The following is a 19,324-nucleotide window of genomic DNA, read 5'->3' as shown; positions in this document are numbered from 1 at the left end:
GGGGTCAGACATGGTTTGCAATAATCTTGATGGTTTCCCTAATTTTATTTTATTAACCATACAGGTAGGACATAATTTCACATAGCATTCTATATCTGTCCTCATACCCGGCCACCAAAATTGTTGTTTCACAAAGTGCAATGTTTTTAAAAACCCATAATGTCTTGCTGTTTTGTTGTCATGACAACGTTTCAGTACTGTCAATCGTAGACTATTCAGAACATACATTTTATCCTTTTGCCATAGAATCCCATTTCTCATTTCAACTTGACTTTTATTATCGATCAACCATTGATTTTCTGCTAATATAGTAGGCCAGTCACTGGTGAGTATAGTAGTTTTTAATGACTTGGCATGGTTACTGCATGGTATAACTGGTTGTATTATATTAACCCTTTGTTATTGTATTGAGGAAGCTGCGATAAGGTGCCCACCATGAAATTTTTTCCCGATGGAACATATTTTAATGTAAAATTAAACCGTTTAAAATACAATGCCCACCTAACTTGCTTTGGGGATAATCGGTGTGGGCTATGCAATGCTTCCAAATTCTTATGATCGGTCCACACCTCAAACAGAAAATGGATGTGGACCTCCCTCCAGTAAATGTCTCCAGGTGAGCAAGGCCCAATGAACTGCAAATGCCTCCTTCTCCCAAATTGCCCAGTTGCGTTCAGTCAAACTAAATTTTCTGGATGTATAAGCACACGGCTACAACAGTCCTTTTATGTTTGTCTGCAATAGGACAGCTCCCACTGGCACAGCGCTTGTATCTGCCTGGATAATAAATGGCAGATTTGGATCAGGATGTTTCAACACTGGCTCTTGAGCAAACAAACGCTTTAAATTTTCAAAAGCCTCCTGACATGTAGTCCATGGTAATCCAATTCTTGTTTTCGATTTTTCAATATCAATAGATTTAGTACGCAATAGTTTAGTTAAGGGTAAAGCTATGTCAGCAAAGCGGGGTATAAATTGATGATAGAAATTTGCAAACCCCAAAAATCCTTGTAATTGTTTATTTGTGTTCAGGGCTTTCCACTCCAACACAGTTTTAACTTTTGTGGGGTCCATTTCAATACCCTGTGCAGATATGCAATATCCTAAATAGTCCAACTGCTGGGTGTGAAACTTGCATTTTGACAATTTGACATACAACTGGGCATCCAGCAATTTTCGAAGCACCTGTCGTACTAATTGAAAATGCTCATATTTATAACAATGTTTGTTATAAATGTTTTGTAATGCAAAATGTTTTGTAGTGCAATGTTTTTAAAAACCCATAATGTCTTGCTGTTTTGTTGTCATGATAACGTTTCAGTACTGTCAATCGTAGACTATTCAGAACATACATTTTATCCTTTTGCCACAGAATCCCATTTCTCATTTCAACTTGACTTTTATTATCGATCAACCATTGATTTTTCTGCTAATATAGTAGGCCAGTCACTGGTGAGTATAGTAGTTTTTAATGACTTGGCATGGTTACTGCATGGTAAACTGGTTGTATTATATTATCCCTTTGGTTATTGTATTGAGGAAGCTGCGATAAGGTGCCCACCATGAAATTTTTCCCCGATGAAACCTATTTTAATGTAAAATTAAACCATTTAAAATACAATGCCCACCTAACTTGCTTTGGGGATAATCGGTGTGGGCTTAGCAATGCTTCCAAATTATTATGATCGGTCCACACCTCAAACAGAAAATGGATGTGGACCTCACTCCAGTAAATGTCTCCAGGTGAGCAAGGCCCAATGAACTGCAAATGCCTCCTTCTCCCAAATTGCCCAGTTGTGTTCAGTCAAACTAAATTTTCTGGATGTATAAGCACACGGCTACAACAGTCCTTTTATGTTTGTCTGCAATAGGACAGCTCTTACTGCCACATCGCTTGTATCTGCCTGGATAATAAATGGCAGATTTGGATCAGGATGTTTCAACACTGGCTCTTGAGCAAACAAACGCTTTAAATTTTCAAAAGCCTCCTGACATGTAGTCCATGGTAATCCAATTCTTGTTTTCGATTTTTCAATATCAATAGATTTAGTATGCAATAGTTTAGTTAAGGGTAAAGCTATGTCAGCAAAGCAGGGTATAAATTGATGATAGAAATTTGCAAACCCCAAAAATCCTTGTAATTGTTTATTTGTGTTCAGGGCTTTCCACTCCAACACAGTTTTAACTTTTGTGGGGTCCATTTCAATACCCTGTGCAGATATGCGATATCCTAAATAGTCCAACTGCTGGGTGTGAAACTTGCATTTTGACAATTTGACATATAACTGGGCATCCAGCAATTTTCGAAGCACCTGTCGTACTAATTGAAAATGCTCATATTTATAACAATGTTTGTTATAAATGTTTTGTACTGCAAAATGTTTTGTAGTGCAATGTTTTTAAAAACCCATAATGTCTTGCTGTTTTGTTGTCATGATAACATTTCAGTACTGTCAATCGTAGACTATTCAGAACATACATTTTATCCTTTTGCCATAGAATCCCATTTCTCATTTCAACTTGACTTTTATTATCGATCAACCATTGATTTTCTGCTAATATAGTAGGCCAGTCACTGGTGAGTATAGTAGTTTTTAATGACTTGGCATGGTTACTGCATGGTAAACTGGTTGTATTATATTATCCCTTTGGTTATTGTATTGAGGAAGCTGCGATAAGGTGTCCACCATGAAATTTTTTCCCGATGAAGCCTATTTTAATGTAAAATTAAACCATTTAAAATACAATGCCCACCTAACCTGCTTTGGGGATAATTGGTGTGGGCTTAGCAATGCTTCCAAATTATTATGATCGGTCCACACCTCAAACAGATGTGGACCTCCCTCCAGTAAATGTCTCCAGGTGAGCAAGGCCCAATGAACTGCAAATGCCTCCTTCTCCCAAATTGCCCAGTTGTGTTCAGTCAAACTAAATTTTCTGGATGTATAAGCACACGGCTACAACAGTCCTTTTATGTTTGTCTGCAATAGGACAGCTCTTACTGCCACATCGCTTGTATCTGCCTGGATAATAAATGGCAGATTTGGATCAGGATGTTTCAACACTGGCTCTTGAGCAAACAAACGCTTTAAATTTTCAAAAGCCTCCTGACATGTAGTCCATGGTAATCCAATTCTTGTTTTCGATTTTTCAATATCAATAGATTTAGTACGCAATAGTTTAGTTAAGGGTAAAGCTATGTCAGCAAAGCGGGGTATAAATTGATGATAGAAATTTGCAAACCCCAAAAATCCTTGTAATTGTTTATTTGTGTTCAGGGCTTTCCACTCCAACACAGTTTTAACTTTTGTGGGTCCATTTCAATACCCTGTGCAGATATGCGATATCCTAAATAGTCCAACTGCTGGGTGTGAAACTTGCATTTTGACAATTTGACATATAACTGGGCATCCAGCAATTTTCAAGCACCTGTCGTACTAATTGAAAATGCTCATATTTATAACAATGTTTGTTATAAATGTTTTGTACTGCAAAATGTTTTGTAGTGCAATGTTTTTAAAAACCCATAATGTCTTGCTGTTTTGTTGTCATGATAACGTTTCAGTACTGTCAATCGTAGACTATTCAGAACATACATTTTATCCTTTTGCCATAGAATCCCATTTCTCATTTCAACTTGACTTTTATTATCGATCAACCATTGATTTTCTGCTAATATAGTAGGCCAGTCACTGGTGAGTATAGTAGTTTTTAATGACTTGGCATGGTTACTGCATGGTAAACTGGTTGTATTATATTATCCCTTTGGTTATTGTATTGAGGAAGCTGCGATAAGGTGTCCACCATGAAATTTTTTCCCGATGAAGCCTATTTTAATGTAAAATTAAACCATTTAAAATACAATGCCCACCTAACCTGCTTTGGGGATAATTGGTGTGGGCTTAGCAATGCTTCCAAATTATTATGATCGGTCCACACCTCAAACAGATGTGGACCTCCCTCCAGTAAATGTCTCCAGGTGAGCAAGGCCCAATGAACTGCAAATGCCTCCTTCTCCCAAATTGCCCAGTTGCGTTCAGTCAAACTAAATTTTCTGGATGTATAAGCACACGGCTACAACAGTCCTTTTATGTTTGTCTGCAATAGGACAGCTCCCACTGGCACAGCGCTTGCATCTGCCTGGATAATAAATGGCAGATTTGGATCAGGATGTTTCAACACTGGCTCTTGAGCAAACAAACGCTTTAAATTTTCAAAAGCCTCCTGACATGTAGTCCATGGTAATCCAATTCTTGTTTTTGATTTTTCAATATCAATAGATTTAGTACGCAATAGTTTAGTTAAGGGTAAAGCTATGTCAGCAAAGCGGGGTATAAATTGATGATAGAAATTTGCAAACCCCAAAAATCCTTGTAATTGTTTATTTGTGTTCAGGGCTTTCCACTCCAACACAGTTTTAACTTTTGTGGGGTCCATTTCAATACCCTGTGCAGATATGCGATATCCTAAATAGTCCAACTGCTGGGTGTGAAACTTGCATTTTGACAATTTGACATACAACTGGCCATCCAGCAATTTTCGAAGCACCTGTCGTACTAATTGAATATACTCATATTCATTATCTGAATAAATTAAAATATCACCCAGATAAACCAAAACGCCCCTATATAAATGTTTGTGCAACACTTTGTTTATCAGTTGCATGAAGACCACTGGAGCCTCCTGTAAGCCAAACAGCATCACACTGAAATAATAACTACCGAGAGGGCAATTAAACATTGTTTTCCATTCATCTCCTGTCCATATTCTCACTCTACAGTATGCTTCTCTTGAATTGGGTTTTGTAAGTATTTGTCCTTTTGCCAAGGTAGATAGTAAGTCCTTAATCAGTGGTAATGGATACAATGGTTCCAGATAGATCGCATTTAGGCCTCTATAGTCACCTAACCCCGAAATGCTAACTCATAAGCCAAAGAAAAGGAAACCCCCCCAATCGCTGGAACGCAATACAATCCTTACGCCCTGCAATTAAAGATAGTTCGGCAGGAACTTGCAATGGATCCATATTGTTACATGCTGTAACTGGAACAGCCAACAGTCCTGTGTTGTTTCAGCAGGGGGAACAGCTAGTCAGGTAGGAGGTGCAGATTCTGAGACTTATTTCCCACTCCCTATTATGTGGTTGACAATGTGTCGGGCATGATCAGTGAAGCCCGACAAGGACATTTTGGTGGCCGAGACTTAAACATGATGTTACAGGATATGTGGTGTCCTGTAGGATCTGTTGCCAAGCCAAGTATGCTCCTGGTGTGCCCCCGGTCTATTGCAGCCCTTGCCCATGCCAGAACGACCATGGGGGGCAGTTTCATTGGATTTCATCAAATGGTGCTACAACCATTTTGGTGGTGGTGGATATGTTTACTAAAATGGCCCATTTTATTCCATGTGCGGGTCTTCCATCGGCCAAGATAATGGGTCAATTGTTTATCTCCCATGTTTTCCGGTTGCATGGGTTACCAGACCGCATGGTATCAGATCGGGGGGTGGGTACAATTTATGGCATGCTTCTGGCAGACCCTACTTGCGAAACTGCAGGTTCAGGCATGTCTGCCGTCTGCTGATCACCCTGAAACTGATGGGGGGACAGAGAGAGTGAATGCTATTTTGGAGCAGTACCTCCACTGTTTCAGCAATACTCAACAAGACAATTGGGTGGAAGTGCTGCCGGTGACAGAATTCACTTATAACAATGCTCAAAATGCATCCACCCGTGTGTCCCCTTTCTTTGCTAACTATGGGTTTTATCCATGCCTTTTCCCTTTAGCCCCATCTGATTCCCCAGTTCTGGCAGTGAATACAATCTTGCAGGAGTTAAAAGCCATGCACTACATGGTCTGCGATCAACTGGAGAGACCCAAGGAGGACTATAAACAGTTTGCAGACCCACATCATCGCGATGTTACGCCTTTAGTGGTAGGCGATTGGGCTTGGCTCTCTACTCAATATTTACCAATGACACGACCATCGAAAAAGCTCGATCACCATTACTTGGGACCTTTTCCAGTCAAGGCGGTGATCAATCCTGTGGCTTATCATCTCTCCCTGCCACGGACCATGCATATCCATCCTGTTTTTCATTGTTCCCTGTTAGTCACTGCATCGGCTGACAGTCCGCATAGACTGGCTCCATCATAGCTGACCCCAGTAGCCCCTCTGGGAGAGGAGGAGGATGAAGTGGATAGCATCCAAGATTCATGCCAGTTGTGGGGCTGATTTCAGTATTTGGTGGCATGGAAAGGTTATGGACCAGAGGACTTCACCTGGGTCGATGACACTGATGTTCATGCTCCTCGTTTGGTCCAGGATTTTCACGCTCAGTTTCCTCAACGTCCTCGTCTGCCTGGTCCCTGAGAAGGGGGCCCTGTGGGGGAGATAGTGTCATGCCCCTGGTGGAGACTGATTCTGAGGAAGAGGAGGAACAGACAACAGGGAGTGAGACTGTGGCTCCAGAGGTGGTGGAGGAGGCTGGGGAAGGGCAGAGGCCAGCTGAGCAATCAGAGGAGGATCCATGCCCATCCCCTATCCATCCTAGGTCACATAGGGAGGAGAAGATCAAGGAAAAGCGAGATCTACTCAGGAGGAAATAACCATGATCCTCCTTGTGGCTTGCAGCTGGGAGCTATGTATATAAGTTTGTAACTGTGTAATCAGAATTGCTGGAGTCAAAGTTTATTGTTTCCTTTGAAAGAGGTTTATCTTTGTTGGCATTTTCCCCATGGATTCTCCCTGTTATCTTCCTGGAATGTATGGTTAATTATCTTGGCTTGCTTCGGAACTCTTGTCAATGCGGTTTGTTTTGGTTTACTTTTGCCTCATTATTTACTTTTGTGACTTTAAACTGTGCCTAATAAAACAGTGAAGTTAAGTTGAAGGTATTACCAGACTTTAATGTATGTTTTGGGTTTTGAGAGATTACGGGTCATCACAGATACCATTGAAACTACCAGAGACTGGGATTGAGGGTCTCCACCAGCAGGTGGTGCAACCAAAAGAATGTGGGGAAAAGGTATCAGGCAACTAGTGCCCCTTGCAGGAGGAGCATGGTTCTAGGGACTCTGAGGGTGCTAGACAACATAAACCACCACCTATATCCCAGTGGGCCCCAGGGGTTTTGAGAAGTGGAGAGAGGAACATATCCTTGAGGATGATGAATGGAGTTATTCCCCAGTTGCTCCCCAGGACTGGGGAACAGTACATTAAACGTGCTTAGGGAAAGGCTTGGGGAGCTGAGCTTCAGAGATGCTCCAGTTCCAAGCAGATACTCACGGGAGATGACTGGAGGGCCTACAGGCAGCAGACACACTCAGCGGACATCAGCTTTTGGGTCTCCCAACTACAGCAGCAATCAATCTGTCCTTCATAGTTGTCCCATGGGTCCCCGGAATCATCATTGGCTGAGGTAATGGGGTTGTTGAGTCATCATGACAGAGCTCATGTAGGATCTAGAGAACAAAGAGGTCCATTTGTTCTCCCACTCATGGCTCCACAAAGTTCAGAAGCATGTTGGATGGACACAGCCCTGGTAGGGTTGGGGAGGGTTCCCCCCCAGAGAAGGTGGGGCCCCTTCCTATGTAGACCTCATTTGACAGCAATCCGGACCAAGTAGCCTTGTTTGTGAGTCAGTTCATTAGCCACCTGTATGATCACTATTATCCATCTCAGTGGGCAATGGTCATGGCTGTGACAGGGGTGCTGACTGGGGAAGCCGAAGAATGTGTGGCAGAGCTACATAGTGCTCATGGTCGAGAACTGGTGGATATCAACATGTTTCTCAAGGCATTAAGAGCATGCTTTGAAGGACTTCTGGTTGGGTGCTGTGTCGGTGCGGAGCTGATGAGCAGATCGCTGCTCTGATTGATTCCGATTTTTTCTAGTTGGTGGCTTTTTGGAGCATGCCGGACCCCAGATGGGTAGGCAAAAGAAAGGGGAAGACACGGAGGTCTTGGGGAGGTGCCCACAATCCCGGAGACTGGAAGAAGAACCCCCTGAAAACTAACTACAGAAGAGGGAGATTGTGACAACTGTGACGATTGGAACCAGAGACGCAGCAACCCAGCCGATTAAAAGAAGCGAAAAAAGAGAAACAGAAGGCTGAGCACTGGAAAGGTGTATTTAAAGAAAATCTTCAGAATATTGGTGCATACTTCAAAATCTCTGGGATACAACAAAACTTACGTGAGAGGTTTAACTATTGGCTATAGTATTAAAAAAAATAAAGAAAAAAAACAAGAGAGAAGAGTGGAGAGAGAAACTTAAAGACTTACAAGTAAGTAGACAAGTTGATCCAAATAATCAAAACACTAGTAAAGAAATAGATTTGGTAAAACATAGTATAAGTTTAAATATGCAGGAAGACCTGGCCCGAAAAGTTAAATTAGTAAAACAAAATTATTTTGAAAATGCAAACAAGCCAGGGAGATGGTTAGCCCATAAAATAAAAAAAGAACAAGGAAAAAGAACAATTGTAGCTCTCCAAGACCAAGAAGGGAAAGTATGTACCCAGGCTAAGGAAAAGAAAGATATTGCCAAGGACTTTTTTTTACAAATCTATACAATCAAGAAGTACCAGAACAACTTATTAACCAATATTTGAAGGAAAAAAGTTTACCGGAAATTACGGATGAAGAGAAATGTATTTTAAATAATAAAATATCCACAGAAGAAATTAGAAAGGCAATTGGAGCCCAAAAACTAAATAAAACCCCGGGCCCGGATGGAATTCTGTCTGAATTATATAAGGAGTTCCAAGAGTTATTGGAGGAATTAATGACAGATCTATATAATGAAGCCTTGAATAATGCTAATATACCAAAATCATGGACTGAAACATATATAACTCTTATTCACAAAGAGCAATCAGACCCACAAAAAATCCAAAATTATAGGCCAATATCACTTTTAAACGTAGATTACAAGATTTTGGCCACAATATTGGTGAAAAGATTAAAGAAAATATTAAGTAGGGTTATCCATACTGATCAGAATGAGTTTCTGCCATATAGACAAATAAAGACAAATACAAGAATAATTATGGATGTTTTAGAATTCTATGTAGTACACACAACTAAAACAATAGCACTGATGTTTTTAGATGCCCAGAAAGCATTTGACAATTTAAATTGGAATTTTCTTATTAAACAATTGACAGGCATGAAATTTGGTGAAAATTTTTTAGGATTCATTAAAACAACATATAATACTCAAACTGCAAAAATATTAATAAATGGGGAAAATACAGATAATATCAGGATAAACAAGGGTGTAAGACAAGGATGTCCCTTGACTCACCTACTTTATATATTAGCAGAAGAGATACTATTAGAACAAAACCAAGAGATCAGGGGGTTAAAAGTTAAAAGAGAGGAGTACAAACTTCAAACATTTGCTGACGATATGGCCTTTATAGTGGAAGATCCCCTGGAAACGACACCTATCTTGATGAAAGAAATAGAACAATATGGAAAGGTGGCAGGGTTAAAAATTAATAAAGAAAAAACAAAAGTGATAACAAAAAACTGTACAAATGAACAAAAGGAAGAACTAACAAAAATTAGGGATAAAGGTGGTAAATAAAGTAAAATATTTGGGGATATGGCTGACAGCTAGGTGCTCATCAATTAAAAAAGATAATTACAATAAATTAACAATCCAAATATTTAAAGACTTAGATAATTGGGCTAAACTACAAATATCTCTATTAGGCTGCATTGCAATAGTAAAAATGAATGTTCTACCAAAATTGTTGTTCCTATTTCAGACCGTGCCAATCAAGTTGGAAAAAAGCTTTTTTGAAGAACTAAATAAACATATATCCAAATTTATATGGCAAGGGAAAAAACCCAGAATAAAATATAAATTATAACAAGAAGATAGAAAGAAAGGAGGCTTTGGTCTTCCAGATTTCAAAATATATTACTATGCTGCGATAGCAACTTGGCTTAAAGACTGGGTTAATTTGATAAATAAAAGGATCTTAATACTAGAGGGTTTTGATCTCCAACTTGGATGGCACACATTTATGTGGGATGGAAAGAGTAAACACCACTTTCAAAGGCATTATATAAGGAATGTGCTATTAACTATTTGGGAAAAGATAAAAAAGTACATAACTGTAAGGTCCCACTGTGGTTATCTACAATGGAGGCAGTTACACATCCAAATGTTTTAGATTTTGATAATGTAAGATATAAAGATTTATTACATCAAAATGGAGAGTTAAAGGCTAGGAATCAAATACAAATTCTAGGAAGAGAGATAGCATGGTGGCCCTATGCGCAGATACAATTGCATTACAAAAAAGATAAAGAATAATTTGGCTTTAACATGACCTACCAAGAATTAGATAAAATTTGGCAAGGAGAGGAAAGGAAGGTGATTAGTAAAATATATAAATATCTATTGGATTATAAATTAAAAGAAGAAACAGTCAAGGAGTGTATGATAATTTGGGCAAAAAATGTGGGCCGCAGTATTGAATTAGACAAGTGGGAACATATTTGGGAAACAAACTACAAATTAACTATGTCAGCCTTGTATAAAGAGAACCTCTATAAAATGGTGTATCGTTGGTACTTGCCACCCGCGAGACTGGCTAAGATGTTCCCAAACCTCCCCCCAAACTGCTGGAAGTGTAACTGTGCCCAGGGAACATATTTCCATATGTGGTGGACCTGTCCATATGCGCAAAAGTTTTGGAAAAATATCAAAAATTGGATTTTAAATATAACTAAACAAGAAGTAAAACTTGAACCTGAAACTTTCTTGCTGGGTATGATAGATTCAAAAATGGAAAAAAAATACCAATATTTAATTCTACACATTATGACAGCAGCTAAAATAAGCTATGCACAAAATTGGAAATTGTCTACCATCCCTTCAGAGGAGATGGTCATCAAAAAAATTTACGACTGCACAGGGATAGCCTAACTAAACTACTAAAAACTAACCAAGATAGCGATTACTATAAAACATGGTATTGCTGGTATGAATGGTTAAAGAAAAGACAATATTTGAAAACTGGATAAGTTACATAGTTATGGAAGACGTGCGTTTAATCATAAAGCATTTTGTGAAACAAAAACATTGAAAGAACGAAGAAGGTATTGTAACAAGGCAGATCATGTCAATGTTAAAAAATGTTAAAAAAAATGTTAAAAAATGTGTAACCATTGCTCAACTTTTGCTGCAAAATGTATATATGTATATATATCTGTTTATATGTTCATTTGTTTTTTAAATGTTTTAAATGTATGAATCTTAAATAAACTTTATTTTTTTTTAAAAAAAGAGCATGCTTTGAAGATAGATGCAGAATCACATAGGTGGAAGGAGAGCTGGTGTCACTGTAACAACGTGGAAGGCCTGTGAAAGGGTACATACAGGAGTTCAGCTGCATAGCAGGTAAGCTGCAGTCATGGCCAGAGTGCATGCTAGTACAGCAGTTTTGACTTCGACTGTACTGAAATCTAAGACAGGCATGCCTATATCGAGGCTTTCCTAATCAGTTCCTGGACTGGTTTAAAGCAATGATTGAACTGGATAGTGGGCTGAGAAACTTTGGCAAAAGGGGTTGGTGTTGGTTGGAACACGAAGAATGACAGACAGGCCAAGAGCTGGGGTACAAAGCAGATTCAATGTATAAAATCCCACAGACCCTTGGGTTAGGCCTCTGCTCCAATGTTTTTGATGAACCTATTGGGTTACCAGGCAGCTGAGTGTTCGATGCTGGTATCTTCACCCCAAAAACAGATGGCCCGGTTGCCATTGGGAGGAGTACAGGCAAAGCAACGAGTCAATTGAATTTGAACCAGGAGCGGCTACAAAGAGTATCTCAGGAGGATATGATGGAGTTGATGCCAGGATTGGCGGTAACATGGGACCAATGGCAAGCCCTCGTTCCCCTATGGGTACAACCCTGAGAATCCTGAGAATCCCGTGGTGAACAGCCCTGTCTATCCCTCATCGTTTCAGTATTTCTTCTAAATGGAAGATAGATTGTTTGTATAAAATAAAATAAACTTTTTAAAGAAAAGAAAATGTCACCACAAAGACTATTCCACATAGGAAAGAAGGTGTACCTCTCCTCCAAATATTTGAAACTGAAACAGCCATGCAGAAAGCTGGGCCTAAAATTCCTGGGTCTGTTCCCCATAGTTCACTCCACTCATGGTGCAGTTGAAGCTTCCTTGCCTATTAGGGGAGATCCATTCGATTTTCCATAGCAGCCTGCTGAAGCTGGTGGTGACATCAAGCATTAGGCCCTCAACCCCGACTCCGATAGGCCCATAATAGTGAAGGGGGAATCTCATTATGAAATAGACCAGATATTGGATTCCCAAGTGTATAAGGAGAAATTGCAATATCTAATCCTCTGGAAAGGGTACCCCATGTCTGAAGCCCCATGGATGAGGAATAGAGATGTGAGAGTGAAAGGGTTGATCAAGTTCCATAGGGAGAATCCCCAGATGTCCAGGGAGGGAACCTCGGGAACTGACCCTGACCATGTATACACTATCCTGTACATGTGCTTAAACTTTTCCAGATGTGTTCCTCTGGTAGAGGGGAGCTGCCTGTCAACGTCTGAGATGGTGACATTGAGGCCACGCCACTGCACACTGTTTCAAGTTGCCATAAGCGAGGAGTGGGGAGGGGATTGTACGGGATTCACAGATGAGTGTCCTGGAGGAGGGGCATGCTGAATCTTTATAATCAGCTGGAGGGCAGAAGACTCTAACACTGACTAAAGTTGTGTCACTGCATGCCAAGTTGAGAAAAAGTAAAGGATAATTGTTCTACTGACAGTGTGGTTTCTTCTCTTATTGACTAGGCTTGGAATTACGATAACTAGCCTGCAGTCTCAGTTGGGATTTGGCACTTGGAGTAGATAACACCTCACCTCTGTGAGGTGGCTGTCTGTATCACCTCCATCTTCATCCTTCATTTTATTTTAATTGAATTTTAAATTTAAGTTCCTTATTTTTTTTTAATGTTTTATGGTGCATTTTATTCAATGTCTGTAAACTACCTTTGGTGAGATGGGCAGCATATAAGTTTGATAAATAAGTGTAAAAATATGCAACCCAATGATGATCTGCTCAGAGGGCAAGTACCTGAAATATGTGCTGGGCTCCAGATGCTTTCCAACCCACTTTGGAGCCCGACACATTGGCAGGGTGCATGAGGGCATGATATCAGCAGCCACGGCATGCTGTAGACATGATATAGAAACCCATGTAAAACAATGTACAGTATGTGCTGTTACCAAAATATAGCCCAGAAAACCGTTAGATAGAGGGGTACAGTTTCTTGCCTGATTCTGGTGTGACTTCTTCCGATCAATTGGATCTGCACAAGGTTTGAATGCGGTGAACCACCCCAGTACAAATGGTGTGGCAGAATGAGCAAATGCAGACATTGAGCGGTATTTAAGTTGTTATGTCACATATCAGCATATGTGACTGGGCAGAACTTCTACCATTGGCAGAAATAGCCTACAATAATGCAATGCATAAGAGCACAGGATATACCCCTTTCCAAATAGTACATTGACTAGACTTTGTGCCCATTCCAGAGTGGTCCTGAATATCCCAGAATCCCGCTACCCCTCAACTTGGGCTACAAGTATACAAAGCACATGGAAAGGTATACAAGAAGCGTTAAATGAAGCTTCTAGAGCATACAAAAAACATGCCGATAAAAAACAACCAGACCATACGTCTTTCAACATAGGGGATCATGTTTACCTATCTACCAAGTATTTAAACATGGAGCTGCCATGTAAGAAACTAGGCCCTAAATATGTCGGACCTTTCCTGGTAGTACAGGTGATCAATCTGGTAACTGTTCAATTGAGATTACCCTCAAGTTACTTTGTGAGTGACTGCTCAGGAGTTCAGAGGCAGCTGAGATATAGACTCATTAAATTATTCTTTTAGCCTAGTCACTGGGGCATTCTCTAAGCAGTTGAAAATAACAGATGCACACTTTATTCCCAAATAAATACCATCTTGGTCAGCAATACATTAGTAAATGGAATTATGCAACGTAAGGTCAGAAATAGTAGAGAAGTACAGTACCACAAAATAGTTTCTGATATTTTTATGACTAATAATGTTACTCACTTCAGATTAAATACCTAAGAGTGTATAATGTATTCTCAATCCAAAACAATTTGTTGCTTTTACTTCTTTGGATTCCTGAACTGACTTACATGCAATTGTTCTGCCTCTGGATCTGATGCAATCAAATCTGGAGATGCAGGTCTTTATACACTGCCCTTTATTCCTGGGATGAGATTTTAAGTTTTTAAAAAAGAGTAGTTTGGAATGGAACATTTGCTCAAAATGAGGCTTTCTATTGTGGCCTTTTGAGAGTGCTTCACCTGGCACAATCCACGTTAGCCATTCTGGTGTTTTATGTATAAAATTGTAGTTTAGAATGCCTGCTATTTAAACTTCACAAATAGTTTCCTATAGACAATTGCTGTTTTCTCTGTTTGGAATAAAGAGAAATGGGGACATAACTGTTATGAAATAATCACACAAATACTATGACCTTGGTATTTGCATCAGACATCATAACACAAGTATATGATTGGGGCATTCATTTGATGAAAACATTATGCATGCATTATTTTAATGCATAATGATCATGATTGGCTCCACGTGTTACTGTAATTTTTCTTGTCTTGGGTTTGATTCTGGGATTGCTTGACTCTCTATAATAAAACAATGAACAAAGACATCTGGGTATTATTTTTCAAAATACCATCCACCATAGCACAATGAACAGAGACTTGCTAAAACCTGATCTTGTTTTGTATAGCATGTAGGGGTGCACAAACAAACCATTAGACAGAATCATTGGTTGCCTTTGTGTTTAGTTTCCTCCAGAAGAATGTAGCTTAGTCAGTCTTTATAGGTTAAAGTGTAAAGAATTAATTAACTCTTTCTGTTTAGAATAGATTTAGATAGGTGATGTTAGTTGTTACTGCTTGAAATATGATTTGCAAGGTCCTGTTGTCATGTAACTATAATTTGTTATGGATGTAAGTGAGTTGCAATGCTCATTTGGAAGAATGGATTTAAACTTAAGATTGCATAATTTGCTTTATGAATTGCAGTAAAAAGAGTTGTAACATTAGATTCAGTCACCTAAGTGCTTTGACAATTGTCATGACTATAACCAAAATTCTGATGCCAATTGGAGTTGTAAATGGAAAACTACCTATCTGTGAGCATGTGAATGAAATGTGCCTGACATTCTCTACTTGCTCATTGCAAGCACTAGATGAATTAAATATTTTTGTGAGTAAAGGGCAGGAAAGAAAAAAATACTATCCATAACATGTAAACAAATTAAAATGTTATACTAACTAGCCACATCTTTATAATAATTGTATAATACCAAAACTTCGTATAGTAGATAAAGAATTTTTCTTCAGCCTTAATGCCTTCTAGATGATGCACAACTTCTACTAAGTATCTTCAACTGAGTAATGTTTTTAATGTTGTAGTCTAATGTTATAGTCTAACGCAGGCTTGTCCAACCCGTGGCCCACGGGCCGCATGTGGCCCAGGTCACCTTGTAATGCGGCCCAGTGCCCACCCCAACCTTTGTGCCAGAGCCAGCGAGGTGGAGGAGGAGAGGCAGGTGCGAGGAGGGGCGAGGCGAGCGCCAGGCCAAGCAGCAAGAGAAAAGGCAGGTGCTGTCAGAGCGCCACCTCCTGCTGTTGCCGCCGCCGCCCCCACCCCCGCCGCTGCTTCTGCCCCTGCGCCGCTGCTTCTTCCCCCACCACCGCCGCCACTTCTTCCTCCGCCACCGCTGCTGCTTCTGCCTCCACCGCCACCGCCGCTTGTGCCCCCGCCGCCGCTTCTGCCCCCACCACCACTTCGAGGGAAGAAGCGGCGGCGTGGGGCAGAAGCAGCGTGGGGGCAGAAGCGGCGGCGGTGGGGGCAGAAGCAGTGGTGGGGCAGCGCGAGGGGCAGAAGCGGCAGAAGCAGCCGCGTGGCGAAGGAAGAAGCGGCGGCGGGGCAGAAGCAGCGGCGGGGGCAGCGGCAACAGGGGCAGAAGTGGCGGCAGGGGCAGAAGCAGTGGCGGGGGCAGAAGTGGCAGAAGCAGCCGCGGTGGTGGGGGAAGAAGCGCCCGGCGGCGGGAGCAGAAGCAGCGGCGGGGGCAGCGGCAGCGGGGGCAGAAGCAGCAGCGGTGGTGGGGAAGGCTTCTGCCCCCGCCGCTGCTGCTGCTTCTGCCTTCCAGTCCTGCCTCATCCAGCCGGGCCATTTGCAGGAGAGGTAGGCGCAAGGCGGGCAAGCTTTCTCTCCTCCCCCCCCCCTCAAAATTTGGCCGGAAAATAAACCGTGATAAAAAAACTGTGAGAAAAAAGTGATAAAAAATAAATAATTTTTAATAAATAATTAATAATAAATAATAAAAACATCTCACTGACTTCAATTCCAAATAAATTTAATATGTTAACTATTTTTTCTATGGTTTTTTTGGATGATCAGGTATCGTTACTGTTATTTTATTTTATGTGCGGCCCAAACCAAATTTTCATCTTCTAATGTGGCCCAGGGAAAGTGAAAGGTTGGACACCCCTGCTATAAACCAAGAAGGAAGGAACAATGCAAATTTCAAGAAATCAAGAGAAGGAGAATAAGGAAGGTGTAATACCATCAAATTTTGATGTTAATTTGAATTGTTTTCATCATAAAGGGATTACAAATCCTATTCAACAGAAACATTCATTCTATTATCTGAAATGGGTCCTCTCAGTTGGCTTGTCATCCCTCTCTCCTTCCTCTCCCCATAATCTGTACAATGACCTAGCACATAAAAAAAATAAATTCCAAAATTAAAACTGGCAATACTATGAAATTGTAAATAATGAATTCTCAGGACTTTTTCATCATGGACACCTTTGCTTTCTATGTAGGCTGGTAGAAAGGGGAGAATATATATATTTTCTCTAAGCCAGCAAAGCCAAACTTGTCTATGTAGCTATCTGTTTTGAAGCATTATAGCAGACCAGGAATGAATGAGGATCCTATATAAAAAAAATCAAGGCGCAGGTAGCTAAGTTTTTTTCTGGCTCCAATGTATGGCTCACTTTCTTAGTGACAGCAAGCTTACCTGTGCCCAAAATCTTTGAGGGTCCTCTCTTCCATGGCTGTTTCACTTTAAGCTGCTGTTGCTATTCCTTATCCTATTTCCACTTCACATGTACAGCCTACTTTTTTTCCCATGAGGGTCATCCATAACCTAGCTGCCTTTCTGACACATGGCACATCATAATGTAGGACAGCCATTTTCCTTCCCACACATCTATCTTAAAGCATGCCATAAATAATGTAGAAAGCAGAAGTATGTGTGACACACTATAATAATAGCAGCTGGGTTTTGAGTCACCAAATCTCACTGCAATTTACTACCTTGCTTTTGGTCTGTAAGCCTCAGAGGGTGATTGTTGTATTGACCAAAGTCTTATATTTCATTGTAAGCCAAAATGTATTTTCAGAGATTTACTTTGGAATCTCTTGTTGAAACTATTAATGTATTACTAGGGATTTTCCACCTCAATTCTTTTGCTTGTAAAATACAATGTATTGGGGAAAAAGCCATGGAAAATTCCAGGCATTTGAAGATTTTACATTCTTTTGCTTTTGTTTTTAGAAGTTTCCCCTGTTGCATTAATCCCTATGACTTACTTACTGGAATATCCACATATTTCATGTAATATCACCTTGTTTATCATTTTTCTTCTAATTTTTAAACCAAGCATATCCAAAGACAATTTTCACAAAATTCTGAATTTAAATCAAAAGGTATAGCAATATCTCTGCAATATTTGAGAAAAAGTATATTTAATTTGGTAAATACAATTTGAAACATGTTGTAAGGTGTAATTTATTATAATTTATTGTAATTTATTATACATTCCAACATTAAGTCATCTAAGGTATGATGAAGAATGTATTATTAAATTCAAGTATTACTGAAATTCATAGACAGTTCTCTGTGGATTTTGCTCCATACAAGTGATTATTATATGTCTTACTGCCTCATACAGTACATTGAACTGATAATAAATCTGATCGTTTTATAGGCATAGCTGAATGGGAATCATGATCCCTAGAACTCAGTTAACAAAAAATGTCTCAAGGTGGAGGTTTACTATAGGAGTCTTATATTTGCCTCTAATGCTTTGAACAATAGAAACTTAATTCTTATCAAAAAATTGGGACAACAAAAGCATGTCTATATTATTATTTTATATATGTGTAAAATACCATTTGAATTTCATGGGCATTTTAATGGATTCTCCTCTGCCTTTTTATCCTGTTATTCTGTTATTAGTCTGCTCAATGGAAGCTACACTCTCCCATCACACTGGAATTCACTGACTTTCACTCCAGCTTCTGCCCACCTGAAAGCGAGTAATCGTGAGAAAATTGATAGGTACCATTTTGTTGGGCACATTTATGGGGTCATAAAAGAAACCACCAATTGGGCATCCCCTGGGCAACCCCATGATGTTAGTGGCTAATCTTTTCAATCTGGAAGTGCCTTTGGTGCTTTCAACACGAACAGGAATGGAAGATCATCAAAAATGTTCACCATGATGGTAAATTTTTTCATAGAATTTAGAAATGATGTTTACATAACAGCTTTTAAGGACCAATGCAATATGTAGTATTTCCGTGCATTAAAATAGATTGCCAGGCCATTAATTCAATATATTTCACATATATATATATGGGAGAGAAGGAGAAAGAAAATTGGTTAATTAGGACTACAGGAGTACTCAAAAAATCTCCCCCCCACCCCAAAAAGGAAAGATTAAAATGCAGGCACAATAACTTAAGAATTTAAACTAGCCTACATTAGGAACATTGGAAAAGCACTATTAAGGCCAAGTATACTTGTAAAATTATTAGTTCTGAAAAAGGCAGAATATCCTCTAGTAAGGAAACTGTAGAAGCAGTAATGAGAAAATGTGGGAGTACTACAGATGCATGCCAGTATCATGTGGTTCCTCCATAAAATGTGAATGACTGAATCATAGCAATTTCACAACAAGGGCTCAAATGAAACACCTCCCCTCCCCCCGGATTTCTTACTAAACCTCTTCCATTTTTATGGAATCATTCCCAACCTATTTGAACCATTTGTTTTCTTTCCATTATCTTTTGAATCATTGTACTTATTTGGCTTGGGAACTGTAAGGTTAATGTGAGCATTCAGTCTGGTGATATTTTGATGAGATGGACTGAGATCTGATCACAGAATTTTGCAATGGCACTGC

The 19,324-nt window shown here is 39.8% G+C and overlaps 1 protein-coding gene across 1 annotated transcript in view; it reads right to left on the bottom strand.

Moving 5' to 3' along the window:
* EIF1 (eukaryotic translation initiation factor 1) overlaps positions 1 to 19,324 on the bottom strand; it is a 273,258-nt gene that overhangs the window by 20,773 nt on the left and 233,161 nt on the right. The window lies entirely within an intron of this gene.

Source organism: Pseudonaja textilis, chromosome Z (assembly GCF_049901715.1).
Source record: "Pseudonaja textilis isolate UNSWEBS1 chromosome Z, rPseTex1.2, whole genome shotgun sequence".
NCBI classification, from domain to species: domain Eukaryota; kingdom Metazoa; phylum Chordata; class Lepidosauria; order Squamata; family Elapidae; genus Pseudonaja; species Pseudonaja textilis.
The sequence above is the reverse complement of the archived record's forward strand: the minus strand, read 5'-3'. Positions and strand labels throughout refer to the sequence as shown.